General features: G+C 49.8%; 2 long non-coding RNA genes across 6 annotated transcripts in view; both read left to right on the top strand.

Annotated features, from left to right (window-relative positions):
- Positions 1 to 12: 12 nt before the first annotated feature.
- Positions 13 to 8,659, top strand: LOC106894854. Of its 3 annotated transcripts, XR_001413323.1 has the most exons (5): positions 13 to 1,605; positions 2,326 to 2,467; positions 3,869 to 3,955; positions 8,167 to 8,300; positions 8,573 to 8,659. It is a non-coding gene; the product is annotated as an uncharacterized LOC106894854 (long non-coding RNA). The 3 variants fall into 3 exon arrangements; XR_001413324.1 differs by lacking the exons at positions 8,167 to 8,300; positions 8,573 to 8,659 and adding an exon at positions 7,105 to 7,892 and having other exon boundaries at positions 3,869 to 6,715; XR_001413322.1 differs by lacking the exons at positions 8,167 to 8,300; positions 8,573 to 8,659 and having other exon boundaries at positions 3,869 to 7,892.
- A 568-nt stretch (positions 8,660 to 9,227) lies between these two features.
- Positions 9,228 to 19,629, top strand: part of LOC106894867 — a 17,834-nt gene continuing 7,432 nt past the window's right edge. For all 3 annotated transcript variants that reach the window (XR_001413329.1, XR_001413330.1, XR_001413328.1), the window contains exons 1-2: positions 9,228 to 9,335; positions 11,643 to 11,742. This is a non-coding gene — a long non-coding RNA (uncharacterized LOC106894867). The remainder of the gene's footprint in view (positions 9,336 to 11,642; positions 11,743 to 19,629) is intronic.

Genomic DNA, 19,629 nt, shown 5'->3' with positions numbered 1-19,629 from the left:
GAGGGAGAGAAGTTTATTGTGCAGCACTCACAGCCCCAGAAGTGAAACGCTGCTTTTTTTTTTGGAGGGGGGGAGAAGAGGGAGTGGACTGTTTTCCTTTCCCTCTGCTCCTCTCTCTCGGTGCCCCACGGAACCGCTCCCCGTCTTGCCAGAGCTGGGTCCAAACCAGAGCAACCAGATCCCACTGCGTGTTCTGGAGGAAGTTCAGGTTGGATCCCTCCCTGCATCCTCACAGCTCGCTGAGGCAGTGTCTGTGGACTATAATCCTCTCGGAGGTTTTGCTCTGGGATCATTTCTGCTCCTGGATTAGCATTAATGAAGAGCATGTGTGCTCCAGAGGTCCTGATCCAGGCCCCGAGAGCTGCAGCGCTGCTAAAGGCACCGTTTTCTGCCTGGGTGTTATCCGTGGCTATTCCAAGGAACACTTAGGCTGAAAGAGAAGATTCCTTTGGAGTGAACGAGACAGGAACTTTTGCAAAGTCTAATTTCAGTCTTTCTCCCCTCACCCACTAAAGACGAGGGTTTCAGAACATCCCAGCACCTTGCTAGCACCAGTGTGAGTGCCTTTGTGAGTCAAGGGGTTTGCTTTAGTGCCCACCAAAGAGCTGAGCTCTGCTGGAGCTTGGGAACGAAGCCCTTGCAGATCTCAGAGGTGCAGGGTGTCAGCCATGGGAAGCTGGACCAGCATTTGATTTGGTGCCATTGAAGCAGGTCTGATGTCTTCAGGTCTCCCTCTGCGCTGGGCTCAGTTACTGTTAACCTCAAAAAGAAGTTTGGGGAAGGGATGTTGGGGTTGCGTTGGCAAGGAAATGTTCTCCGCAGGTTGCCCGTCCCAGCAGAGCGGCTGCCTGGGCAAGCTCCTCCCTTCCTGGGAGCTTTGGAGCCTCCTTTCTCAACAGCCTCAAGACTTGGGACGTGATCTGTGCGAGTTGTGCTGAGCTGGTAGGGCAGAGCTGGGAAGCTGCCAACTGGGACACTGTGTTCCTCTCCAAACTGGTGAAATTTCTGGCCCTGAGCTGGTGCAGCAAATAAACTGTGATCCCACGGTACAGAGGGACAGTTAGAAGGAACCTGTCGTGGGCTATTCCTCCCTGAGACCTTGTGTCCTCTCCACCTGCCAGTACTTACTGCTCCTTCTTTGTCTTTGTGCATAAATGTGAACTTCCAGTGGATGTTTGTTCTGTAAAAGGCCACGCAGAACGGCAAGAGTCTCTGTGGACGGCTCCAAAAGCCAACGTCACAGTGCAGAGACCACCCCTTTAGCCAGTTCTGGCCTGAATTAGCAACTTGAGGTGTAAAATGCAGCAAGGGCTGGAGCAAAGATTCTTCAGTCACCGTTTTTTCCTGGTCAGGGCCAGTTCAGCTCCTCTCTTTGGGCGGTTCTAATTTTTGCTAATGCTCAGAAGGGCCAGGAACAGCAACAATTTCTATTTTCTCTTCCAAGCCAGGTCCCAACGCTGCGGACTGGAAGCCTGCAGCTGGGAGCAGAGTGTTTGCCACAGCCCCCCGGTCCCGAGGCACCCCTGGACATGGCAGGGCAGCCCCTGCCCAGCAGCTGAGACGCACACGGCGGCTGTGACACGAGGGAAGACACGCGTCCCGCAGGTATTCGCTCCATCCACCCCCACGTCTGCGAGCACAGCGTGCTCCTCAGCCTCTCTGCCTCTTGCAGAGCTGGTGGATGTCTGCAGAGCCTGCCCAGGCACGTCGCACAGCGTGCTCAGCTGATGAGCAGAGAGTCTTTAAACGCATCAGGCTCTGGAGAGCCCCCTCTGGTCCCTCCCGCAGCCAGGCTGGCAGGCTCAGGCCCTAAGGACAGCAGCTCTGGCTTTGGGGTTCATCTCTGGGCACCCCAGCGAAGGCATTAGGGGCAGACAGGCATTTCTGATCTCTTTCTGACTCCCAAGGGTCCCCCCTTCCTCCTGGAAACATGTGGCCTTTAGTTAAACTACATGGAGAACTCTCAACTAAACAGCTCACGGCAGCAGTACAGGTTTGGGCAAAGTAGAGTCTTGTAGCTCTACCTGTAGAGACTTTAAAATGCCAGAGAGCAGAGGGATCAGTGCAATTTCAGGGAAGCAATCATTGGAGCGCTTGTGCTTTTCCCCTTCTGCTTCTAAATGTTCAAATTCTCATTAAAAGGTGGGAAAAACTCTCCTTGGAATGATTGTGTTGCTCAAACCATCATTGGCTTGTTGGAATTTCCTCTTTCATCTTGTTCTTTTTTTTTACATTATTTTTAGGGCTATTTAGATGAGAACAGATTTGTATTCTTCTCTTCACGCTGTTCGCTTACCACCTGAAATCCTCATCTGCTCTTTGCAGTTCCCAACACAACCGCGAGCGATATCCTGAACAGCGCGTTCTAACTTCAGGTGAAGAAAAGCAACAGCAGCAGATGGTCTTGTAAACAGCAGAGATCTGGCTCTCCCACAGAGGTCCTTGCGGAGTGGAAAGGAGCAGAATGGTTAGTAAACACTGAGCCATTTTCATTTTCTGGGCTGAAATGTGATAATCTGGGGAGGGGAGGACAGCGTAGGAACAGCAACTATCGGATTCCGGCAAAGTCAGCTATTCCCGGCAGAAGCTGTTCATGTTAGAACTTGTAGCACATGGAGAAAGTGGGGTACGTTTTCCAGCATCAGGGAGTTTGTGGGTGATGAAAACAAGATTTCCAGCAGCCCTTTTGCACTAGCATCCTAGTCTTGGTTTCTAAAGAGGTATCCTGTTTTTCTGTCATTCTTCCCTCCCCTGGAATTACTCCTGAAACTGTCAGTCAATCAGAGCTGTGAGCAGTTTAATTGACAGCAGGATTCCCACAAGTTACCTGAAGGTTTGCAGCTGGACAGAGCGGGGGGAAAAAACCTCCAAGTCGAGTCCCCACTGCTGGAAAGAATCTCCTCCACGTGTCCCTTTGGAGAAGCAGCAGGAGCCAGCTGCCAAGCACACACGGGACGTAGAAGCGAGCAGGAATGCTGCGAGGAAGGGCAGGGGAGGGGAAGATGATCTATGGGATCTAATTCCCTAATAACCCAGCTCGGGCACTTCTGCTTCTCGGGGATCAGCCTGTTGCTGCACGTGTTCCATTAGGGGAGTGACAGTGAGGAGAAACAGGGCACAGGGGCCTCGTGCGCGGCGTGGGGAGCTGGGCTGTGTGTCCTGCTGCCTCTGCTCCCGCAGGTGCACCAGGGGGACGGTCACAAGGGGATGGGAAGAAAAGCCTGATGCTGACAAAAACTGTCAGGGCCTCGGGGCCGGGTGCTGACAAACCTCTGAGCCCATCTAGCTGCCCCCAAGAAGCAGAATGGGAACTGTTTCTTGAAGGGACACAGATCCCTGGCTGTATAAATTCTGTTTTTTCTGGTCCTTTCCTTACCCTCTGTGTAGCAGAACCAAAGAGTGAAGCGAGCGGAAGCAGGTGGGTGTCATTCCCAGGAAGAGGGGTGGGAAATCCTCTTCACTTTTCCTTCATCCTTGGGCAGGAGCCTTTTACCTGCCATTTCTAGCTGTCCTTTGCTCGGCAGCGAGCCCAGGGGATTTGGTTGCTTAGCTTTAGAGCCAGGAAATGAATGAAGAGGGGCAGGAAAAGAAAGAAAACAGAATAAGGAGGGCTCACTGCCATAGTTTATTGAGCCCAGAGAGATTTCTATAAACCACATGGTATCGGGTGTAAAAGGAATGAAAGATGATAACCAGTGTGGAAGGACGGAGCAGCCCAAAACTCCCACAGCCCGGTGACTCCCCAGAAATGTTGGAGAGGCTTAAACAGCAATTTAATGTGTACCTGCTGGCAAAGAGCAGCCCCTCCACTTTGTTCTTGTCAAGAAGAGGTCCTGATGCATGTCATGTGTTTTCTTTCCACGGACAGGGAGACTCCTGCAGATCCCATGGAGCACAAGAGTCATGGAAAAAAAGAGACCTATGAAAGACGGTTCCAGGTTGGGACTTTAGAGAGGTTTGTGCTTGATCTAGGGTTGACAAGTTTCAGTTTCTATTTTGCTTGGGGACTGGGAGGGGAGAGCTTACTGAGTCCTGGAGTCTTAATGGAAAATGATCAGAATCTGGAACAGATTCCCAAAAAGACATTTAGGGACAACTAAATGCACAAAGCAGCTTGAGTATACCTACCACCAGAGCTTTACCCAGTCCTGGGTAAAGCTTCTGAAATGGGCAGTGTTTTAATAAAGTACATATGTCTGGGGACTCAAAATATGAGAAAGAAATTAGGGGGAAAAAAAGATAACACCTTCTCTATTTCTTAGAAAGGGGGAAAACTGCCAAAAAGTTACTATTTTTTTTTCCTGGAGAATGGCTCGGCTGGACAGGATCCACTGCAGGGTCAGACCATCCCCACAACCTGACACTTGCAGAACAAGTGGGCTCACTTCATCTTGGCACAGGTAGTTCTGGCATTTCCAGGGAGATCTGTAATTCCAAGTAATAACCTCGGAGGTTAATTGAAGTCTGAAAATAAGTTTCTTTGGTAGGTGGGCTGGAGGGGATTTTAATTATGTGTTTAGTGTTGCTTTAAGCGTTAATTTTGCCTGGGAAAGGAAGCTGTAGTATCAGGAACGACACCTTCAGACAGCTGAGATCTTCAGACAGAAAATCAGGGGGGCTGGCGAATGCCCGTAGCCTGTTATGGCAGATGGAAATGAGCTCTGAATTAAAAGAAACTCTTTTGTTTGTTTTGGGCCAAAAACAACTGGACTCTGCGTAAGGCCCGACTCCCTGAGAATGGGTGCTCAGCAGCTCTCTGACAGTTGGGCTGTCAGAAGGAAGGTACCTGAACTGCAGACTATACACATCTGAATTTGTTTTTTGCCTTATTTCTCTTTGTGTGTCATAGTCTCCTTGCAGTTTTCCAGAGCAGAGTTACTCTTCCACTTGTTCCCCTTTGCCTCCTGCTGAGCCATTTCCTTTATTTTCCACCGTTCTGTGTAGTGTAGTCACTCCCAGGATCTGGGAAATCTTCCTTGGAAGTCTCCTTCTCTCCTGAGCTTACTGCCAACTCTCCCTCTGAAGCTTTTCATTCTTTTCATTCTTCATCACAAAGAAGAATAAAAGGCCCGGAACGTGCGCTGTGACACCCGTTCAGGTGCCATTACCCTGTGATTCTTTAAAAACTCAACATGCCTTTATGGTGGCTGAGACGTGCTGGAGTGGGAAGCCTCAATTGGTGTTAGCACGTGGAGGAGAAGCAAGTGCTGTGGCCTGGACTGGGGCAGCGGGTTCTGGCTTTGGTTTGGACACTGACTCACTCGGGGAAAATCATTTCCCTTCTCTGTGCACCTGTTTCCACTCCCCACCTCTAATTGCCTCTCTGGTTAGACTGGGAGCTCCTTGGGACGCGGCCCGACTCTGGCTGGGTGTAGGTCTGGCACCTCGGCACAGGGGAGCCCTGTCTGGGCTGGGCCTCAGGTGTCCTGGTGGTACAGCTGAGGGCAGAAGGTGTGCCCAGGCAGCAGGGCACGCTTCCCAGACACGCTCTGAAACCCCATGTGCTGGAAGCTGTCTCCCTTCCCAGTCCTCCGCTCCTCTCAGCCAGCCAGCAAAGCATTAACCAGTTCCAGTTACAATGGTGAGGTGAACTGGCACGTTCCCAGTTCCACTGGGAAGCGGTGGGGAATCACTAAACTTGTTTTGCAAACTCAAGCGGTGCCTGATGGGAAGCTGCATTCCCGCCGAGCTGCCCCACCTCCCCACAGGTAAAAAGCTCCTTCCCTCAGCCCCACAGCTCAGAGCCATCCCATCCCACCCCCAGCCCGCCCCACACAGCCTTCAGCCTGCTCCAATTTGCCATTTTCTCCTTCCCTCCCTTGTCTGAAGAGGTGCCTACGGGTGTCTCTGGCGTTTCTTCTTCTCCGCCGGCTCCTGCGTAGCCCCTTCCTCCCCTTGTTTGCTCATTCCCTGCACTCCATCCCATCTTTTGCCTTCCTCCCTGGTTTGATACAGCATCTCGCCAGTCCTGCTTCACACTAAGAGAAGGGGTATTAGATGGATTCCCCATAGAGTATAAATTGAATGGAGAGAAGTGGCTGGTTTCCCAGCAATAATTTATCTGATTAAAAAAATACTCCCCAAACTCCCCCTCCTCTGCTGGTCCTACCCCCCCCTCCAAAAAGAACATTGGCACTCTGGGCTAGTGTTTGAACTGTGCTATTCAAATTGCTGGAAGGGGGATTTAGATGGGAAAATAACTGTCAAAAGATGGCTCTCTGGGGAAAAAAGCATGAGCTCTGAAATTTGGAACATGGGTTGGTGCATGGAGGAGGCAGAGAGAGTAAATAATTCTGAGTCAAGTCCCTCTGTGATTTCTGGCTTTGCCCTCATCTAACCAATCTCTTACAGAGATAGGCACAGATGCACACGTACACGCTCACACACGTGTGCCCCCGCACACACGTTCCGTAGGAGCAGCCATTAGCAGTAACTCCAAAGCACAGCAAGCTGCTCCTGCTGCTCCCTTCCCTCCCTCTTTATTTTCACCTCACTTCAGGGCTGATTCCAAAGGAAAGAAAAATATGCTTCATAAAGTGCTTGTTCCCTTGTTTGTTACCTGTGCAGCTTTTACTCCTTTCAAATCAGCACCATCCAAGGCTGGTAATTCTCTCCTCCTGCCGAAGCCAACGTTCATTTACTCACACAGACTGTTGTATTTGGGGACCAGAAGAGTCACCCCGACACCCCTCTTCGTTGCGGCGCAGCGGTGCAGGTGACCTGAACTATGTATTTCTGGCCCATCTGTATTTCCCTGTCTTGCCTTTTTCTTTGTGGGAGAGAGGCAGGTATTTTACATTTCCCACCGCTCCCCTGGCGCGCCGTGATTTATAACAGGAGCTGCCTTATTAATGTCAAGGGCAGAATTGCTACCGAGGCTGGAGCGTACGACAATCATGGAGCGCGCGGCGGCGCGGGCCCGGCTCCGAGGGCTGTTGGCTGCTGTACGTCCCTCATCCCTCACAGCCTCCACCAGCTCTGCCTGCCCCTCTCTGGGCCAGTGGGTGAAACCCGAAGAGGCCCGTTCCGAGCCGCAGCGTTTCAGCCTCCCAGCAACCCGAAAGCCAGTCGCCGGGGCTCAGGTTTCCTTGCTTTTTTTGACAGGAGTCCTGTTCAGATGAAACCTCTCTCCGCTCCTCCTGGAGGATTTACACTGCCACAAGTCTTCATTTTTTCCAGATGTTTTACCTAATAAATCAAGGAGTCTCATCAGAGGATTCGAATCCAAAAGCTGTTACCATGACTTCAAAGGCGCAGGCTGGAATGGAAAGAAGCAGTGCAGACATTTTATACCACTCTGTAGTCACCGATCATGAAAATACACTCTGGTTCCAGCATTTTATTATTTTTTTTTCCTGTGGATACCAAAACTCCACCGTGATGAAATAAAACGATGCCGTGCTCCTTCAGCCAACCTTTGTTTAGAAGAAGGGAGCCGCCGCGCTGGCAGGCTGTGGGGCTGGCAGTGACCGAGGATGGGGCTGGTCCTGGGAGGAGGGGAGCTCTGCCAGCCCCCGGCCAACATCGGGCACCATTAACTTGGGTTTGGACTCGGGTTTGGACTCTCTCCGTCCTTACACATCGACAGGCGGCCGCAAATTCCCTCTCAGCGATAGATCCCACTTAAAGGAGTCAGGCGTTCATGTTCTTTGGATGGTCGGGGGAGAAAAAGATCAAAAGAGTCAAATGGCTGCAAAATGGGGTTGCGTTTATTTGTACTGGTTTGTTCCTTGATCGAAAATGCAACTTTTTTTTTAAATATAGTGAACCCTTTCTTTCTACAGTGTCTAAATGGTGTCATTTTCCTTCACTGCTACATTTCTAAAGATAAATGCTCCAGCCTTTTGCAAAACTGTCATGTATATGTTTCTAATTACTCAACAGCACAGTCTACTGCAGGATAACCTAATGCAGAAGAGCAGCTGAAGAAGGAGAAGATATTACAGAATCACAGAATCTTCTAGATTGGAAGGGACCTTAAAGATCATCTTGTCCAACTGTCAACCTAACTGACAAAAATAGACACCCGCACAACAAACAAGAAGCATCACCATCACTAAACCATACCTCCCAGCACTACATCAACCTGTCTTTTGAACACCTCCAGGGATGGGGCCTCAACCACCTCCCTGGTTTTTCCTAATATTTTTCCTACTATTCCTGCAGGTTGGTGGGTTGAAGAGCTACGAGGCTGTGCTTTGGTTCCCTGCTTTCCCGAAGGGTGCTGGTGTGGCTCCGGCATCAGAGGTGGCCAAGCTGGGCCGTGTTGTGCAGCAGCTTCTCCTGGCAGCAGTGCCAAGGTGAGCTGCTCTTCCTCACCCCAGCCTTGTCTTCCCCATCCCCGCAGATAGCTGTGGGGCCATGTGCCCAAGTTTCCTGGCTGGATTTGTCTCACCGCTCTGCCAACAGTCGTACGAGCAGGGCTGAGGGCATGGTGCCAGGGGAGGAACGGGCTGCTGGTGGCAGGAGGGAGAAGGTGGTGTGGCTGTGGAGGAGCACCTTCAGCCATGAAGAGAGGTGCCCATGTTGAGGGTTGAGTTTCAAGAGAGGATTTGGACTGTCTCCTTCCCAGGGCTGCCCTGCAAAGCCACAAAGAGGATGGTGCCACCTCCTGAGGGTTCCTACAGCAGGCGATGCGTGCAGAGACTTTGGCTTGTGCTGTCTGAAGATGCTGGTAGGTGAGTAAGCTGTCAGTGGGGGCTGTCGAGGGAGGGCTGAGCTAACCCTCTGTGACACTGCCTGCAGGTTACAAGCGAGCAGAGAGCTCTTCCTGCAAAGCAGATGTGTGCCAAGCTGCTTGTGGGCCAGATCTCTGGGGGAAGTAGGGACTATAGCTCTTGGGGTGCTGTGAAAATACTGCACAACCCCCAGTAGTTACAGAAAACAGAGTTGGGATGTAAATTCCCTCCACTTAGACTATATTCTGTGTGTCCCAGGCAGCAGTGGGCAAGAGGGCATTTGGTCCTACAACAGGCTTCACCAGAGGTTTCCATGTAGGATGTTTTGGAGCCGGGGGGGACATCCTGCTGCGTTCTGGTGGAGGGCTGTCAGAATGGGACGGGCCAGGTACGTATCTCCTGTGTTGTGGTGATATGTTCAGACTGAGAAATAACCTCATCTGAATATTAATCATAAAATAACAGTTACCGTGACACAGTTTGTTCCTGCCACAGGCTTCAGAAAAATTGCTGCTTATCTTCCCTCTCCCAGGATGCTGGAGCCCAGCGCCCCAAACCGTTGTGACTGCCTGGGATTGGTAACATCTCGAGTGATACGTGTTGGATCATCCCAACAGAGCTGGATCAGCAAAGCTTGGCTTCAGGAGACAAAAATAGGTACTACTGTTTCTGAACTGCAGCCTCCCTTCTCTTTCCCCACCCAGCCCTGCCTGTTTGGCACGTGCAGCCCATGATCGCAGCCTTCACGTCGTACCAAAGGACAACCACGTTCCTAGAGCAGCAGGTTACGTGGTGGACACGCTTTGGAGGCAGAGCATATCATGACACGGATCCTAAATTAGTGAGCACCAGGAAGGGTGGTTTGCAGATTTTCTGTGGGCAGTGGGTGTAGAATGGAGCTGGGCTCATCTGCTGCATCGCCACGTGGAAAAGCATCAGAGGTGTTCAGAGACGTGCCATAAAATAGGGAGCTTGGGTTCCTTTCACTGGACAGGTGCTCAGATACTTGTAATTGAATGATCGAGGGATGAATGTCGCACATTTGATTTTTCTCTGCATCTTTTATCTCTTTTATTCTGTAGCTCTGTGAATCTCAGGAATACGTTCACCTTTTTCTTTTAAGTCTAGTCACTGGAGTAAGTATTTGTCCGCTTCTGCCAAACCCCAAAAGCTACATTTCATTAAAAAAACATGATTATTCAGAAAGGGTGAAGTTTGATTCAGAAGGATAACGCTCTTTGAAGATGTCTGCTCCTTTGGTGGTGACTGATTTAAATGGGTTCCATTTTATTACGCCTGTTCTGCTGTTCTCAAGGCCACACAAAGGAGGAGGAACTGTGTGAGGCCGTATAAATCAGGGTTTGTTATAGGGATGTCAAACACAACTGCACCATGGGGTGTTAATAGTGAGCAGGCAAGTAGTCAAAAGCAAGTCAGAACCAACTAAGAAAAGCCACAAAGTTACTCTGTGTGATTCTTGATGCTTCCCAAAAGTGCAGTGTCTGCAGACTCACGTTCTGTTCTGGGAGAAGCTCGAGGTGTTAAGACTGATCCATATCGCGTTTTCAAAGTGCTACAGTAATTGGATGAGCAGCTTTGGTGGAACAGCGTTGGATCTCCATTTCTCCCATGGGGAAAGATCTAGAACTGAAGCTCTGGGAGCACATCACCAGTCTGGGTCTCTTCCTGCTTACTCCACTGGATTCACGCTCAGCTAAAGTGGTGGTGACCAGGCCACACCGGACCTGTTGGATTAAACTTCCATTGAACAATTCATCATTGTGTGGAGGAAGAAAACTCCCAATCTTTGTGCATGCAAATAAGAGTTTCCTCCTTTTCCAGCAGCACTTTGTGAGCAGAGTGGAGGGCAGCCAAGAGAATTTGACCAGACTGAGAAATATAAAAAACCTTTCAGCACACACTTGAAGTGAAAGCTCTCGAGCAACATTCCCCGTGTGCTCGACCACAGAGATGCTGCACGTGCTAGATCTGCTCTCTAGAAACGTTCACCCTCGACGTGGCCCAGTGTTGCATCTCCTGGTCGGGCTCTTCCAGGTCCTGGTGACCTCTCCTTACATGTGGATCATTTATGTGCAGGTTCATTGTGAGTTAAGTCCTGAGGCTCTGACTGCACCGAGTTCCTGAGAGCTGGAATAAGAAGGGACTGGGAATCTCGGGGTGCAGCCTTTGGAGAAGGTGCCAATGCACGTGCCTTCCCCCTTCCTCAGCCCCATAGCATAGGAAGCCTTGAGAACTTCAGGTTTTTGGAGGTTTCTGCTCACTCCTTCCATCAGCTGCTCTTGTCTTTAAGACTCAAGGCTGCACGATGGAGCACAAGTCTTGAAGGAAGGTTTATGGGTACAGGGGGGACGCAGTTTTCTCTCCCAGAAAGAACACACAATCTCCGCAGCTTTCCAAATACCTTTTAGTCCAGAAGAGAAACTGAGCTCAAAGCTCCTGGAAAGCAGTGTGCTTTCTAGCCAAAATGGAACTGTTAGAGCTTTAAAATGGGCCATGAGGCTTCTTTTGTGCAGAGGAATTCAAGACAGTGGAAAGTTTCAGGGACTGAACATAGCTCGCGAGCCAGGACCTTGGATGGTCACAGAAGCCCAGAGGACAGACTGCCCACACATGGACACACACATGCCTGCGAGCACATACCATTGTGGTTTCTCTATTAGTTTTTGTTATTTCTCAATATTCCCATTAATATTTAATGTATTTATGTTGGTTGCTGGTAATTACAGCAGTGAAAGTGCTGACTCGGATGTCCCTCTGGGACATGACATTGGCTTGGGACAACCCAACATTTTTGTGTGGGACTGCAAAAAATGTTCTGCCTATTACCCTCCAACCCCAAGAACATTCCTGGCTTCTCTGATAACATCCGTAAGCACAGTGCTGATATAAAGACTTTCCTGTGGATGAATGACCTGACACTTCCAAATATTATTTGTTTTCCAGGATTTGTGGGTTACCAGAAGCTGTTTGAGTTCTAGCTATTCCTAGGAAGAGGACTTCAGCTGTCTCAATTCTATACCTGCAGAGTCCCTCCGTGTCACAGGTAATATTTTGGAAATAAACAAATTTGGCAAGACTAGTGAGCAGGGAGTGAGAGTCCAGAGCAGGACAGACTGGGATGGTGGTGGTGCCCTGATGGCTTTTCGGAAGGCAGTCAATGACATGGGAGAGGAAGAGTCCTGGTGGGGAGGGCGAGCTGGGTGAACTCCAGGGAGGGAACAACAGAGGGTGCTGCAGGTCACAGCCAAGCCGTGGAAGGGTGGCACATGCTCCAGGCGAGGTGCAGGGATGCACCTGGGGTCCTCGGGGGCGACCAAAATGACTGTGGGGGAACGAGGGGCGAGGAAAGCCTGAGGTGCGGCTGGATAACGCCAGATACGAGCCCGTGGGGTTCCTGTCTCCCTTTCAAACCAGGTCAGGCAGAGTCCTGCTGCTCGTCCTGAACAAAAGGGCTGTGTTTAGGAAGTGGGAGCTCTCAAACAGCCAGTCTGGCTGCGGGAGCTGGGAGCGCTGCCGGCGGAGGAGAGGATGCCCCCAGACAGACGCGCGGCGCACACCGGTACCCTCCAGCCTGATGCACAAAGCTGGATTTTGCCTTTGTGAACATTTGCCAATTATAACATATCATGTGCGTCAATAGTGCCTCTAACTTGCCTTAATACCTTTTTATGAGACTAAAATTTGTTCTTATACGGGGCTTTTCATGCTTGAGGCAGTTCAAAGCGCTTCGCTAAGCACAGTAATGAGTTAGATCTGGGGAGTGCAGTGATTGTGTAGGCAAATACAGGGACTATTATGTGCTCTGCAATAATTCACAGAGCCGCCTATGCTAGAAACTATTTATTGAAGGGAGGAATGTTGGCTGGATCTCATGGTTGTCCTCTGGAGGATCTTAATGATCTTTAGCTTCCATGAGGAAAGGCACCTCAGGGAAACAAGAGCCAAGAGACCTCACTTGAGGAACACCGCGTGGAGCTGTGCAGCACCAAGGCAGCCGTGGCCACTGGGGTGAGGGTCCTGAGATCAGCTGCAGCCCCTCAGCCTGAGATTTACCTTAGAATCATAGAATCATAGAATCGTTCAGGTTGGAAGAGACCCTTGGGATCATCGAGTCCAACCATCTCCCCTACTCTACAAAGTCCTCCCCTACACCATGTCCCTCAGCACTGCATCTAAACGGCCCTTAAACACAGCCAGGGATGGGGACTCCACCCCCTCCCTGGGCAGCCTGTTCCAATGCCCGACCACTCTTTGGGTGAAAAATTCCTTCCTAATGTTCAATCTAAACCTCCCCTGTTGGAGCTTGAAGCCGTTCCCTCTCGTTCTGTCACTAATTACCTGTGAGAAGAGACCAGCACCAACCTCTCTACAGTGTCCTTTCAAGTAGTTGTAGAGAGTGATGAGGTCTCCCCTCAGCCTCCTCTTCCTCACACTAAACAGCCCCAACTCCCTCAGCCGCTCCTCATACGATTTGTTTTCCAGCCCCCTCACCAGCTCCGTTGCCCTCCTCTGCACTCGCTCCAGCACCTCCAGATCTCTCTTGGATTGAGGTGCCCAAAACTGGACACAACACTCGAGGTGTGGCCTCCCCAGTGCTGAGTACAGGGGCACAATCACCTCCCTACTTCTGCTGGTCACACTATTTTTGATACAAGCCAGGATGCCATTGGCTTTCTTGCCCCCCTGGGCACACGGCCGGCTCATATTCAGCCCTTTGTCAACTAGAACCCCCAGGTCTCTTTCCTCCAGGCAGCTCCAGCCACTCTGCCCCCAGCCTGTAGCGCTGCAGGGGGTTGTTGTGGCCCAAGTGCAGGACCTTGCACTTGCCCTTGTTGAAACTCATTCTATTGGCATTGGCCCAGTGATCCAATCTAACTAGATCCTCTTGCAAAGCTACCTTTCTCAAGCATATTGCAACTCTGTGAATCCTCTCAGTGCCGCCAGGCCAACTCTGTTGTTCGATGTCTCTTTTAGTTACAAAATAAAAGCTTTTTTGTCCAGGACCTTCCACCCTTAGGTCTTGAAGAGGGATTACTGAGTTTAATGGTGTCACTGTGAAACACCATGGAAGTATTGCTGTTCTCCACAGGAATAAAGGCAGATGTAAGGCTAGACCCAAGCAGAAATCTGAAGAGAAATTTCTGTGGCCTCCCCAGTGCTGAGTACAGGGGCACAATCACCTCCCTACTTCTGCTGGTCACACTATTTTTGATACAAGCCAGGATGCCATTGGCTTTCTTGCCCCCCTGGGCACACGGCCGGCTCATATTCAGCCCTTTGTCAACTAGAACCCCCAGGTCTCTTTCCTCCAGGCAGCTCCAGCCACTCTGCCCCCAGCCTGTAGCGCTGCAGGGGGTTGTTGTGGCCCAAGTGCAGGACCTTGCACTTGCCCTTGTTGAAACTCATTCTATTGGCATTGGCCCAGTGATCCAATCTAACTAGATCCTCTTGCAAAGCTACCTTTCTCAAGCATATTGCAACTCTGTGAATCCTCTCAGTGCCGCCAGGCCAACTCTGTTGTTCGATGTCTCTTTTAGTTACAAAATAAAAGCTTTTTTGTCCAGGACCTTCCACCCTTAGGTCTTGAAGAGGGATTACTGAGTTTAACGGTGTCACTGTGAAACACCATGGAAGTATTGCTGTTCTCCACAGGAATGAAGGCAGATGTAAGGCTAGACCCAAGCAGAAATCTGAAGATAAATTTGCGCAGAGTTTAGGCACCTTATTCCAAAGTTATAATCCAGAAAAACCCGCTCTCAGCTTTCCTTGCTGCAGAAACTGCCCGTGCACCGCAGACTCTTCATTGTCAGTGTTTAATTTCCTCCCGTGCCTTCTCAAAGGCACATGGGAGGCACCTTTTCCGATGATGACCTGCTGGCCAGACTGCATCTGGGATGTCACCCTAGAATATTTGGGTCAAAATGAACTGATGTGGTGGAGGAGGGCAGGAGCTGCTTCCACTGGCCTGCCTGTCTGTGGTGGTAGATCCCCTGTGCAACACTACTACGTGTGCAGTCCAGTCCTCAAAGTAAATTCATGTCTTTTTACCTTTCCTAGAGAAGGCCAAATGATCCCTAGGATGTTGCCCTTAGCTTCTTGTGGGGACAGAGTGAGGGTCGGGGGCCCTTCCTGCTGTTAGATAGGCCTTGGTGGAAAATAGACATTATCCACTTCTATGCAACAGTGATACTTCTCCAAAGGGAGCCAGCTTTTTCCTATTGCTGTATGATGATAATTCTGTGATTCTATGATTACAGAGGCTTAATTAAGAAAGTGAGTGGCGTCAAACGGGAAGATGCTGCCCCTCTAGGTGTTGTCTTGGCGTAGACATCTTCAAAGACCCCTTACCTACACAGTGACCTGGCCTGTGCACCTTGACTCTGTGGGGCTGCTTAGTGTATTCAGCTTGCTGAAGTGCTGACCTTCATGGCACAGGCTCTACCCTTTGGTGTCCCCTTTGGCCACCACAGCAGTGGTACTCAGCAAAACAGTTAAAAAAAAAGAAGTTTCCTTGGCATTTGTGATGCCCCAGGAAGCATCCCACGGTCAAGGATAGCCTTGGAACGCCTCCTTAAGCTCCTGTGAGGCCACTTACGCTGAGCCTCCTGGGAACAAAGAGAATTTGCATGGCTTTTCAGCATCTCCTGCCTGCCCAGTGATTTGTGTGCTCACTCAGAATAACAGTCATTGCCTCGCTGGAGTTCTGGGGCACCGGAGGGTTTCAGACTGCATTGCAAACAGGGCAGCCCCGCTGACACGAACAGAGCCGGTCAATTTGGAGTGTAAACAGAGCCTGACTTATTATTAATTAACTTCCTGGCAATCACAGAGGTAAGAAGAGAAAGGTGTCAACTTCAGTCTCCTCTGGAATGGGGCAGGGGAGAGTAGCTTGAATTGTCTGGAGCAAAACGACACCCAGCTAGGACTGTAAGTAAAGACTAATACTATCTCTAATTGAAACCAGATGACACAGTCAGTAGGCAGCCTACAAACGCTCTACAAAAAGTAGGAAGCACATGCTTTTTGTATAAGCATTAATCTTTATGCCTCACTCGGGCCATAAGCGCTAGTGAGAGTGCAAGGAGAGCGTTCGGCTCTGTCAGCACCGGTCTGTAAAGATCTGTGTCCAGTTTTGCACTTAATTCCCTTTATCTGGGGCTATTCATTAGCTCCTTTCAGTTTCCCTGAGAAGATCTGTATGTCAGGTCTCCTGAACGCCCTGGCACATAAAGATCCGTCATTGATTGCTCGGGCAGCTAAATTGGGTAGACAGTTCACTGCTCAAAGGTATCTTAACTTTGCATCCTTTTCTGCTGGGGCAGGAATACCGGGGATGACTTCAATCTTATTGTAATCTGCTTGTACACATTGCTTTTCTAATTTCATGCCTAGGTATGGCATTTCCATTACAAAGGAGTTTTGTTGGTTGAGCTCTGCTGGTCTGGGTCTTTCAAAAGCTGATCAGAGCTTCTGGTCATGTGCTTCTCCTCTTTTCCTGCAGAACAAAACATCATCTACACAGATCCTGGGCTATCAAAGCCTGTGGAACAGTTCAAGTGCCAAACACAACCCCAACGGCAGCCTGAGAAAATTATGTCTCCCATAGGGGCTGTTGAATATGCACAACGTATGGTCTGTTTTCCTAACGTGCCTGTCAGAACCCTGCTGATGCCTCCAGCAGAGAAAAATATTTGGCAAGGCCATTTCCCCCCCAAACTTTACTCCTTGCAGGAAACAGAAAACGTTCTTTTCCTACGTATTTATTTGTGCTTAGCTGTGATCACAAAGGGTTGCATTTTTCCCCTCTCTCTGGTGACCCGTGAGTGTCCACTTGCTGTCAGTTCTGCATTTCCTCCTATCTTTCACAGAGCCATGAGCCTTCTCACCCCTTCCTCTGTGCCCACGATACTCCACCTAAAAATCCCACAGAGGAGATGAGCTTTACGATGGGTGTGCTCTGTTCAGGCTTCCCGATTGCTTTTTAACTCCTCGCTCCCTTGTTCAGGTACCCTGCTGAAGGTCTGCTGCTGCCAACAAGGCTTTTCAGCACAACTCTGTGCACTGCTAAGTTTTCAGACCATCTCCTTTACTCTCTGTTGTTCCCCTGTACATTTAACAGCGGATCCCTTCAGTCAGAGAGATGATTCCCCACTGTAAGTGCTGACTTGGAGCAGTTTCACTCACTGCCCGATTTCAAGAGTCTGCTTGTCGCTTTTTTGGGGGCGCTAATTGAGTTCCTAGTACTACATAAGTTGCTGCACAACTTATAATTAATTAATACCCATTTATCTTTCAGGCTGTGGTTTGCTTACCCTCAGCTACACTGTCACCCCCCTGACCCGGGCCCATGAACGGGGTTTTGTCCACCCCGATGGCTGGGTTGGCATTCGTACCGTCTTGGTGCCATCACTGGAGGTCCCCAGGCTGTTCCCCACGCTGGGACTGCTCTCTGTTGCTCTCCTCACTGCTCTGTTCCATCACGTGGGTATTTTGCAGGCCGTTTCTGAACACTAGAGATCTCTACCCGACTCCCTTCTGTTGTAGACTTTTGGGTTGTTGGATCTCTCTTCTCTCCGTCAGCTTTAGTGCAGACACGGTGACTTCCCAGTGCTGTTGTAACACGTTGGTTCCCTGGCCTCATCCCCGCGGTCTGAAAGGTGGTCTCCAAATCAGCTGCTGAGGTGCAACAGACCCAGCACTGGGCTCATTGATGCCCGTGTTAATTGTGAGGGAAAAAAAGCTGCTTTTGAGTGGTTTTTGTTCCAAAACCCAGTCAGGATCTGATCTCTCATCTGAGTTCAATTAGCCTTTCAACACTGCAAATAAGCTATTCAGGCTGGAGGATCACAGAGTTTTCTGTGCCTGGTCCTTCTTTGTGTACATCCTATCTGTCATTTCTAGGTGAAGTGCAAGATTTCTTACATCGGTCGCTTCTAGCATGGTAGGCATCGTTCCCCTGCGTCGATTGGAAATGAGTAAAACCTTTGGTGTGTGTCTGGCTGTAGCCAGGACTGGGACCAACTTCATCCTCCTGGTTTGGCAGCTGCTCCCAGTGAGGTATTTGCTCAGCGCCGAGTTCTCGCTTCCTGCAGCAGGAGCCTGTGCACAGCGTGTGTCTTCTGGGGGCACCCTACCCCATGGACGGCTGCATTTGCCAGAAATCGGGTGCAATACTTAAAAAAAAAAAAAAAAGAGAGAGAGAAAAAGAGAATAGGTGTGTTATGTGAGGTTTTGCTTCCTGATGTATTTCACTGCTGCTTTTTTACAGCCTTCTTTCTAAGCGGAGCATAATACATGAGCCCTGCTCTTTAGTAAAAACACACGTTAGCAGCAGGAGCAGCAGTAAACGTGAAGAGTATGTCAGTAACACTATTCCTTGTCTTCCCCTACGCTGCCTTCTCCAAAAGTAGGACTTCCTAGAATGACCTGGCAGCGTGAGAAGTCGTGTCCCAGGGCAGACCCTGCAATAGCAGCCCCAGGAGCAGCCGAGTGCTGCCTGATACCCGGTGAGCGGGATAGAGCTCGGGGGGGAACAGCTGGGCCCCCGTTTGAGAGGGTGGTTTAGACAAAACTATCAGATCCTGAAGCAAGCATCAGCCTGAAAGAGGGTTTTAGAGGCAGATTGCAGCCATTTGGGGCTGGGAAAAAACAGAGATTTGTGAGAAAGCTTTTCTTCCTCTGCCAAATATATCTTTTTTGTTACCTGCCTCAGAGGGCTCACATCCGAAAAATGCCATTTCTTTTCTTCATAGAATGTAAATGTTCATTCCAGAAGATGTAGACATAAACCTCAATTTCTTCTCAGCCCTCACAGTAGGTTTTTCAACATGAAATGAGAGTCTTCTTGTGAAATGGATTTCTTGTTGAATACATACACTTCTGTACTCCCAGAAATGAAGGGGACTTCTGATAGCCTTAGCCTCTTTCTCTACTGATTCCCTATTTTTAGCAATGTAAATTTGTTCCAAACATCTCTCCAGTTCTCGGTAGTGATCCTTTTTTCCTGAATTCCTTTGGGAAAGTGAAGGCATCTTGCTTTTACCTGGAATGTCCACTGCCTGTATAGCATAAGAGTATTTTCTTCTCCATCCAGCACGTAGCTCCCACTACACTGGAGGAGGAGATGCCATTTCAACCTTTGGTCCTTCTAAGAGCATTCCCTCCCCCCAAAAAAATTTGTATTAGTGGAGGGAGAGTAGGTGGAGCGACAGCCTGGGCAGCATTTACAGTGTGGTGGTACCTGCTCACTGGCTTCACCTGTTTTGGGGCCAGGCTGCTCAATGGCCAGTGATTTTCAAACCCCACAGATCTCCATGGGTATGAACTGGCAACCTTTAGTTTCCTGCAGCTCCCCCAGCTCCGTTTAGTATCTCTGAATGTCTCTGTGTCTCACTTGGACACCGTGTCACATTCTGATCCCTTTGAAACTCATTTCATATTTCTTAGAATCAATAAACTTCAAATGCAGCAGCAGAAATACCGAGCAGTCAATAAGCCCAGCCAAGTTCTGTTAGAAGTAAAAAGCGGTGTGTTTTAAGGGCGACATTTTCCTAAGGAACTGCTGTTGGGGCGTATTTGTTGTTTCAATTAGTCTGATTTAGTGGCCCAGTCAGGGGGCTGCAGCCCGTAGCACTCTGACTGTAATTTGATTTCTAAAGCCGCCATTCAGGTGCTAAGGAAATAAAAATCCGTGGTGAAACCCCGTGGTGACAGCAGACGTATAGAGCCTGACGCGTGGAACGGGCAGCGGATCTGTCAGGAAGACACAAGGGTTCACGGCGTGATCACCCGCATTTCACGTCCCGTCGGAGTTGTGTGTTCTGCTCTCCTGGCTTTGATCACCCTGGGAGGAGCATGGGAGGGTGGCAGAATGGTGGTGTTTTTCCAGAACTGTTGCCCTGAAGGGATGTTTAAACAAAACAAAACAAAA

This window comes from Calidris pugnax, unplaced genomic scaffold (assembly GCF_001431845.1).
Source record: "Calidris pugnax isolate Ruff unplaced genomic scaffold, ASM143184v1 scaffold237, whole genome shotgun sequence".
NCBI lineage: Eukaryota > Metazoa > Chordata > Aves > Charadriiformes > Scolopacidae > Calidris > Calidris pugnax.
Note: the sequence above shows the minus strand (reverse complement) of the source record. Positions and strands in the feature narration are given on the sequence as shown.